The sequence below is a fragment of the Anguilla rostrata genome, chromosome 2, assembly GCF_018555375.3.
Source record: "Anguilla rostrata isolate EN2019 chromosome 2, ASM1855537v3, whole genome shotgun sequence".
Lineage (NCBI taxonomy): Eukaryota > Metazoa > Chordata > Actinopteri > Anguilliformes > Anguillidae > Anguilla > Anguilla rostrata.
The window spans coordinates 71,242,770-71,251,784 of record NC_057934.1 but is presented as its reverse complement, the minus strand read 5'-3'; the positions used below and the strand labels follow the sequence as shown (position 1 = coordinate 71,251,784).

General features: G+C 48.3%; 1 long non-coding RNA gene across 1 annotated transcript; it reads left to right on the top strand.

The window, feature by feature from the left end:
- The first annotated feature begins 628 nt into the window (after positions 1 to 628).
- On the top strand, positions 629 to 9,007 carry LOC135249087 (uncharacterized). Its single transcript, XR_010328559.1, has 3 exons — positions 629 to 716; positions 7,574 to 7,671; positions 8,303 to 9,007. It is a non-coding gene; the product is annotated as an uncharacterized LOC135249087 (long non-coding RNA).
- Positions 9,008 to 9,015: the final 8 nt, after the last annotated feature.

Sequence of the window (9,015 nt, the reverse complement as noted above, 5' to 3'; positions counted from 1 at the left end):
CAGACAGGAGACGTGATGTCTCAGCCAATGTCATTTAAAAATAAAACATGAATAAATGTTTGGTCAGGAAAGTGTTTATAATTTATTTCTCTGGATAAGACAAAAGTGAGCCTTATATGACATGCATATTTACTAAAACGGGATTTTAAGGACCTTGTCGGACAAGCAAGGATTAATTAGATAAGCATTAACATTCTTCAATAAACATTTCCATCAAACATGTCTATGAAACATATACATCCTGCTTCAACAAGCTATTTTCTTTTTGCAATCCTTTTCTGTTATCCTTACAGGCAGAGCCGGCCGGAGGCGGAAGCGAACTAAGCGGTATTAATTCCCTAATGAACTAATTCCCTATCGCAAAACCATCAGTAGTAATTTCAATCGGAACGACAACGGAATATTTCTTAAGAAAGTAATGCAATTTGACATCATGTTGTAAACCCCCCCCCCCCCCTTTATGCCCATGGGGAAAACCGGTTAGGCTGGTTTAACGTTATAGCTCAAGGAAATGTCTGAAAATTCCCCTTCCCAAAAGTTCTTACGAAAAATGTAAAAATGTAACCGCAGAATTTGGCCAGAAACTCATACGGGTGTCTTACGACCACCACCCCCTCAGTCTTAAGACTATTTAAACAGGCACCGATTCTTCTGTAAACCAAAGCCATCCAGAGGAACAGAGAATTTCATCTGAGGTCAGTCATCTGAGGACACAGGTCAGTTGTTTCAGCTTCTGTCATATACTCACTGAAAATGCACTTTCATATGCTTGTTCTTGTGTGCATGTGCAGGTTTGTGTGCTTTTGGTGTGTTTTTGTCTGCCCGTGTTCCATGGGTAACATTTCTGAATACAAATTTTTAATTACAGGGGAAGCTTACTTAAAAATGAAATTAACTATGTTTCCACTTACCCGGGGTGCTATCGATCTGTTCAGATAGGTTCACTGGGATTTGATGAGTTTTCTAGATATTCGCTGCAGCTGATTGTTATACAATGGACTTCAATGGGATGAGATTTTTGTGGCCTCAAAGGGCTACAACCTTATAAGCAATCTTTTCCATTAACATAAAGGTGGTTCATGTTATGCTACTCCGGCTCTGTTTGATCACCAAGAGTCATGGTGAGTATCTGATACGGGTCAACTTATATCTATTTGTCTCTCTCTCTCTCTCTCTCTCCCTCCCTACCTCCCTCTCCCTCCCATCCTCCTTCTCTCTCTCTCTCTCCTATCCTTTATTATGAGTTGATGTCAAATAATAAACATCTAGAATGACAATCAAAAAATGTATTCATTTCAACCATCTCAGGCAATGTAATTCATTCACAGTTTCTAGCCTTTAAAGGGGAATTGCACTTTAATAACTCTAATGCTTCTCATGACTGATATTGTTCTTATAATGAATGTGTCGCCCTTAATTTTTCGATTAGTTATTTCATTTTAAATATCTAATGTTAGAAAGAAAGACCTTTTTTTTACAGCGCAAGTCCACATAGTAGTACGGTTTCCGTTTTTTTCTTCTTCAATTTCGTTTCGCGGCAAAATCGAGAAGAAGCGAAGCAAAACATTCTAACTTAGCGTTGAAATTGAACAAACTAACGTTCTTTTGTTTGGTGCGATATTGGTGTAATAATGAGCTGCATTGTACCTGGTTACATTACATTACATTACATTACATTACGGGCATTTGGCAGATGCTCTTATCCGGAGCGACGTACAGCAAAGTGTATAACCATAACCAGGAACAAGTATGACGAAAACCCTAGAAAGAAGTACCGGTCCAAGTGCAGAGAACTACCGCATAGTTCAACTTGGACCTTGAAGGTTAAACTGATTAATACTAACACAACGAGAACGGCAACAACGCAATCTATGGAAAAAATACAAGCAGTAGTTAAGACCGTTAATGCACCTAAGTCACCTACAAAACAGCTGCCTAGTTACAACCCTAAGCTTACAGTCATTTACAGGGGGGTAGGGAGGGATGGGGAGAGGTGCAGCCTGAAGAGGTGAGTCTTCAGTCGTTGTTTGAAATGGGTCAGTGTCTCAGCTGTTCTGACCTCCACGGGGAGGTCATTCCACCATCGTGGGGCCAGAACAGACAGGAGACGTGTTCTGGAAGTGCAGGTGCGAAGAGGGGGAGGTGCCAGGCGTCCTGAGGTAGCAGAACGGAGGGATCTGGCTGGCATGTAGGGTTTGAATATCTTGTGGAGGTATGCTGGGGCTGATCCCTTGACTGCCTGGTATGCTAGGACCAATGTTTTAAATTTGATGCGAGCTATAACAGGCAGCCAGTGGAGGGTAGTGAGCAGGGGAGTGACGTGGGAGTGTCTGGGGAGGTTGAAGACCAGATGAGCCACAGCATTCTGAATGAGTTGCAGGGGTCTGGTGGCAGATGCCGGTAGTCCAGCCAGAAGAGAGTTGCAGTAGTCCAGGCAGGATAGAACCATTGCTTGGACCAGGAGCTGGGTTGAGTAGGTGGTGAGAAAGGGGCGGATTCTCCGGATGTTATACAGGAAAAATCGGCATGCCCGGCTTACTGCTGCAATGTTCTTGGAGAGGGACAGCCTGTTGTCCATCACCACTCCGAGATTCTTGGCACAGGGTGATGATGTCACTAAGGTGTCCCCTAGGGAAATGGAAAAGTCGAGGAGGGGAGAGGATAGAGCAGGAATAAAGATTAGCTCCGTCTTTCCCGGGTTGAGCTTCAGGTGGTGATTGTCCATCCAGCTCTGGATGTCCCTCAGGCAAGCGGAGATGCGGGCAGGGACCTGTGTGTCCGATGGGGAGAAGGAGAGAAAGAGTTGCGTGTCGTCGGCATAGGAGTGATGGCACAAGCCATGGGCAGATATTACAGGGCCAAGGGATCTGGTGTATAAGGAGAAGAGAAGGGGACCGAGGACTGAGCCCTGGGGAACTCGAGGGGACGGGGTGGTGATACCTTACCCGCCCAGGCAACCTGGAAGGAACGGTCAGAGAGGTAAGACTCAATCCAGTCAAGGACTGTGCCGCAGATCCCTGTTGCTGCCAGGGAGGACAGGAGGATAGAGTGCTCCAAAGTGTCAAATGCAGCGGAGAGGTCTAGAAGAATCAGGACAGAGGAGAGGGAGGCTGCTCGTGTGGCATGGAGTGACTCACTGACCGAGAGGAGTGCAGTCTCGGTCGAGTGGCCAGGCCTGAAGCCAGACTGGTGGGGGTCAAGCAGGTTGTTCTGAGAGAAGAAAGCAGAGAGTTGGTTAGATGCAGCACGTTCAAGTGTTTTGGATAGGAAAGGGAGGAGAGATACCGGGCGGTAGTTCTGAATGACTGAAGGATCTATTGTGGGTTTCTTCAGCAGCGGGGTGATGTGGGCCCTCTTGAAGGATGAGGGGAAACATCCAGAAGATAGGGAGGAGTTCATGAGGGAGGTGACAAAAGGGAGGATGTCTGGTGTGATTGCCTGGAGGAGAGATGAGGGGATAGGGTCGAGGGCGCAGGTGGTAGGGCGGTGGGTGAGCAGAAGCTGGGAAACTTCAGAGTCTGTGAGGAGAGAAAATGTGGAGAAACAGGGGGCGGAGGGCGCAGAGGGCGCGGAGGGCGCAGAGGGCGCGGAGGGCGCGGAGGGCACAGAGGGCGCGGAGGGCACAGAGGGGGCGGAGAGCGTGGAGGGGGCAAAGGAGCTGCGGATGTCTGCAATCTTTTCGTCAAAGAATGCTGCAAAGTCATCTGCAGTGAAGGAAGACTGGGGTGGAGGAGGTGGCACGCTGAGGAGAGAAGAGAAAATAGAGAAAAGTTGATGAGGGTTAGAAATGGAGTTATGAATTTTAGTTTGGTAGAATTTTGCCTTAGCGGCAGTGACAGCAGAAGAAAACTCTGTCAGGAGAGACTGATAGGCTGAGAGGTCAGATGGGTCCCTGGATTTGGCCCACTTCCTCTCAGCAGCGCGGAGGCTGGCCCTGGAGGTGCGTAGGATGTCAGACATCCATGGACTGGGAGGGGATGAACGTGCTGGCCTAGGGACAAAGGGGCATAGGGAGTCGAGTGCTGAGGAGAGAGATGAAGTTAGGGTGGAGGATGCAGAGTTAGTGGGGAGCTTGGAAAATGATTGAAGAGGGGGGAGGGAAGCAGTCACTCTGGGAGCAAGAGAAGAGGGTGATAGGGAGCGGAGGTTACGGCGGACAGTGACAGTGGGGGAGGGAGGAGGAAAGGGAGGATGTGGAGAGAGGGGGAGGGAGAAGGAGATTAAGTGATGGTCAGACGTATGCAGGGGGGTAACCGTGAGATTGGAGCTGGAGCAGGTCCTCAGGAAGATCAGGTCTAGGAGGTTGCCTGCCTTGTGGGTTGGGGGAGAGTGTTGTAGGGAGAGGTCGAAGGAGTGGAGTAGTGGTAGGAAGGCAGCAGACTGGGAGGCCTCTAGGTGGATGTTAAAATCTCCCAGGGGGATCAGCGGGGTGCCGTCCTCAGGGAAGGAGCTGAGCAGGGTGTCTAGCTCATCCAGGAAGCTTCCCAGGGGCCCCGGGGGACGATAAATAACAATAATATAGAGGTTAGCAGGGTAGGTGATAGAGACAGGATGGAATTCAAAAGTGGATATAGACAGGTCAGGGAGGGGGAGAACAGAGAATTTCCAGGTGTGGGAGATCAGTAGACTAGTACCACCACCACGGCCAGATCACCGGGGGGTGTGGGAGAAGGAGTAGGAGGACGAGAGGGCAGCAGGAGTGGCAGAGTTGTCTGGAGTGATCCAGGTTTCTGTGAGGGCAAGGCACTGCAGGGATAGGAGGGAGACATAGGCGGAGATGAAGTCTGCCTTGCGCGTAGCAGACTGGCAGTTCCATAACCCCCCTGTGACCGTGAAGTTCTCACAGGGGGTCAGCGGGGGGTAGCAGAGGTTAGAGGGGTTCCGTTGTCGAGGGGGGCCACGTCGCTGGAAGCGCCTTCTGAGGGGGAGAGCACAGACTGGAATGGGGAGCTGGCTCATAAACTAGGAGGGAGCGATGCTAGCGTTGCTCCGAGTGTACCTAATTAGCAACTGAAAACCTGAGTCAAATAACGCGCTGATTACACAGGTTCACAGCCTGTAATAGTGCAATAATCGCAATCTATCAATTCTACGAATCAAAAGTGGTAGATAGAAACCTAACACAACCTAAAAACAAAGAAACCTAACACAACCTAAAAACAAAGAACAGTTACCACACAGTTAAAAGTTTAAATCTAACGCGGTATGTAACTAGCAAATGAACGCAGATACTAATCCAACTCTAGCAGGACGGATTTCGGCAGTTCTACGCACCTGGACAAATTATACACTTACTACCTAAACGGTTGTTATAATGCGCCTGTTAAACTTGCCTTGAAAGCACATTTTCATAGTTTTCCACGGAATGAAACTTTGTGCCAGACATGGCTGGATGTAATCAGACACCCCAACATAACAGCCGAAGAAGTTCGCAAACGTAATGCAGCGACCACTTGAAGCCATCGGCTACCAAGGCGACCGTCTGAACCCTGGAGCTGTACCCACCGTTTTCCCATCGTTGGTCGAACCGCTCGAGGTAGGTACTAAGCGGGCTGGCTCACGCTATCGCGTCTGTTTGTGATACATAGGATGTCTACGGTAACAGTTAAACACCTTGCTGGCTGTTGTTATAAGGTTGCCACCATCCATTTATTTCGTCCTCAGACATTTTCAGTTTCGCTAGCTAGTAATCATACAACACTATTTCTACGACCAACCTAATGTTATTGTCTGCAGGTACGCCCACATCAGAAGTCGCGCAATGATATGCATCCTCGAGTTTGACACTAAACTGCCTGGGTCTACTTCCTGCATTTGTAGGAAAACAACAAAACAGTAAAATATTAACAAAATGAAATAACTAATCGAAAAATGAAAGGCGACACATTCATTAGAAGGACAATATCAGTCGTGAGAAGCAGAAGTGTTATTGTGGTGTGGGGATGGCTGGTTTAAGCAGCCACACCTGCCCTGGGTCAAGCTAATTAGACCTGGCCAATTGGATAATTGGTGAAGAATTAGATAATTGGCCAGGCTAATTGGACCCAGGAACAGGAGTGGCTGCACCTGTGCGTAGTGAGGTAATCGCTGCGCACAGGTTAAATCTGCCATCCCCACCCACACCAGGAGCTCTCTGTCATGACAAGGTTTAACATCTGCTCATTTGGCTATACCATCTTGCCAAACCCTCGTGGAATAAATGTGGACTGTTTTAACATCTTCTCCCTGTGTCTCTGTGCTGGAGGGCCCCAAAGAAAGCCACTTCGGTGGCCTGTGGCAGGCGTGTTTGCCACAGTGGCGCCCAACGTGGGGCTCCTCCGGCACAGCAAAGAGGCACAGGAGGGCCAGCCAGGAAGCACACTGGAGGAGGGGCGGCTGAGGTGTTCTCGACAGGGCTTCGGGTGGATCCTCCGGGCCAAAAATGGGGAGCTGAAGATGACCAGGGAGGGGAAGGAGGCAATCCTCAGCTGGGATGCTGAGGAGCTGCACCTGGCCGAGAAGGCAGGTCAGCGACGGGCGGTGCATGAGAGGTGGTCGCGCCGTGAGCTGGACTTGGCCGGGAAGGCGGGTCAGCCACGGGCGGCGCACGAGCGGTGGCCGCGCCGTTTTGCTTCCTTTCTCGTCCGTTTTGGTTGTTTTTAGTTCTTTGTTTTGGCCTGGTTGGTTTGCCCGGAGCCCATGAGGGGATAAGCCTGCAGCCGCCTGCCAGCAGAGCCGACTGGCGGCCACCACAGCCACGAGGGTTCCTGGTCCCCAGCACCACACGGCCAGTCCACCAGCCCACCAGCCCAGCCACCCCACCACAGCCCCTGGAACAGCCCAAGCCGGTGACGCCCCCACCAGCCAGCAGAGCAGCCCAGGACTTCCCGTGCTCCGGGAGGGAGGAGGAAGAAGGGCTGCCTTGTCGTCAGAAGGAGGGGCACAGCATGTATTGGACTGTTCCGGGGCCACCCACCCTGACTTTTTTTTTTTTTTTAGCGTGTTTAGAGTTTATTTTTATTTGTCTTTTGCTTTGTTGGGAGTGCAGGGGTGGGGGGGGGGGGTAGGCTTCGGCCAGTGATTCTCCCTGGCCTCAGTTTGGCGTTGGGGGTATGTGGTGTGGGGATGGCTGGTTTAAGCAGCCACACCTGCCCTGGGTCAAGCTAATTAGACCTGGCCAATTGGATAATTGGTGAAGAATTAGATAATTGGCCAGGCTAATTGGACCCAGGAACAGGAGTGGCTGCACCTGTGCGTAGTGAGGTAATCGCTGCGCACAGGTTAAATCTGCCATCCCCACCCACACCAGGAGCTCTCTGTCATGACAAGGTTTAACATCTGCTCATTTGGCTATACCATCTTGCCAAACCCTCGTGGAATAAATGTGGACTGTTTTAACATCTTCTCCCTGTGTCTCTGTGCTGGAGGGCCCCAAAGAAAGCCACTTCGGTGGCCTGTGGCAGGCGTGTTTGCCACAGTTATAAAGTGCAGTTCCCCTTTAACTGAAAACTGTCTTTAACGTACTAGTTTTAAATTGCAAAATGAAAATGAACCACATTGATGTGTTGCTGTTATTATTCCTGGTGTGTTTCAGGAAGTCATGTGGAGGGTGGTCCTCACTGTCAGTGTCCTGTACTGGGCCTCTGAAGGCCAAATCGTCTGCAGAGATAAAAAAGGCAATAAGGTGGACTGGTGAGTGAAGTCTTTAAATTATGGCAATAGCAACAAAAAAAAAACCTTTATGAAGATTTGGTTAGACCTGTGGTGCAGTATTTCACATTTTGTCTACTGATTTTCCATGGATTCCAGTAATAGAGAGATGGTACTACAGCAGTGCCATCATATTTTAAAGGTTACTGCTATGGCACTTGTGTTTGATGAGCCAGTATACAGCAGAGACTGACAGGAGAGACTTGGGGGTGGGGGGGGTGACAGGGTGCTCATGGTTCTGCTCCACCTCAGTCCCTCAGTTTCTCATGGGTTAATGATGAGTTTTCCTTTTTTGAAAAAAAAGAGGAGTGGGCAGTCTGCTTCTCTCAGTCAGTCAGAAAGCTTGCAGGAATGAGAGAGCAGAGGATGGATAGATCTGGAGGAATGACAGAATAGAGGTGACACAGGAGAGATAGATCTGACTTTTCAGTAAGATATGTCATCATGGTGCATTTTATCACTTTGTTCAAAGGCAGAAACAGTCAGATAAAGTTAAAGGGAACTGAAAGTTTTACCTACAGGTTTTTTTCCTTTGATGGGTGGTTTGCATATCAAGAATTGTCATGCTCTTTGATGAATGTTTTTTTTCTAATCTCTGAATGTTCATCATCAGGTATGTCTTATACAATGTGCCCAAACTGAACAACGCAGGCCTTAGTGGTTTCGAGTATTTCTACATTGATTCTGCTAAATCTGAATGGCTTGACCCCATCAATGATCGTGAAGGTGTCCTGGCAAACACCCTGCAGCCTCTCCTTACTCACCAAACTCCTGTGAGAATAATTTTATGATTGTGTTTTTTCTGTCTGTTTTTCAGAAAAGATTCACATTAACTGATGAACAGATATGATGGGCTGGTACTACTAATGAGGATCACACACACACACACACACACTACCAGTAACACAAAACAAATTCTCTCTTAAAACACATACACCCTGCCACTCTCTACCACACTCTCTCTTTCCCTGCATCAACACTATTTTTAGTTTAATTAGGGGTCCAATAGCAAAGCTGCTGGAACCATATTGTTTTTCTTAGGATTATTATTATTATTATTATTATTATTATTGCTTCTCTTTCACCTCAAATAACCGTGATTTGGTATGAATTGCTCAGAATAACCTAACCAAACCTAGTATGTTTGTTGGGATGGCTGAACTCTTTGATCCTTTAAAGTACAGAATGGGATTGATTGAGCAACTGGTGTCACTGAAGGACGTGTGGAAATATTTTAGATGTTCAGGAGTCTGGCCCCTGTACCCCATTTGCCATAAAAGTTGGTGAACAGGCCTCTCTTCTTGTGAGGAACAAATTTGCATCTAG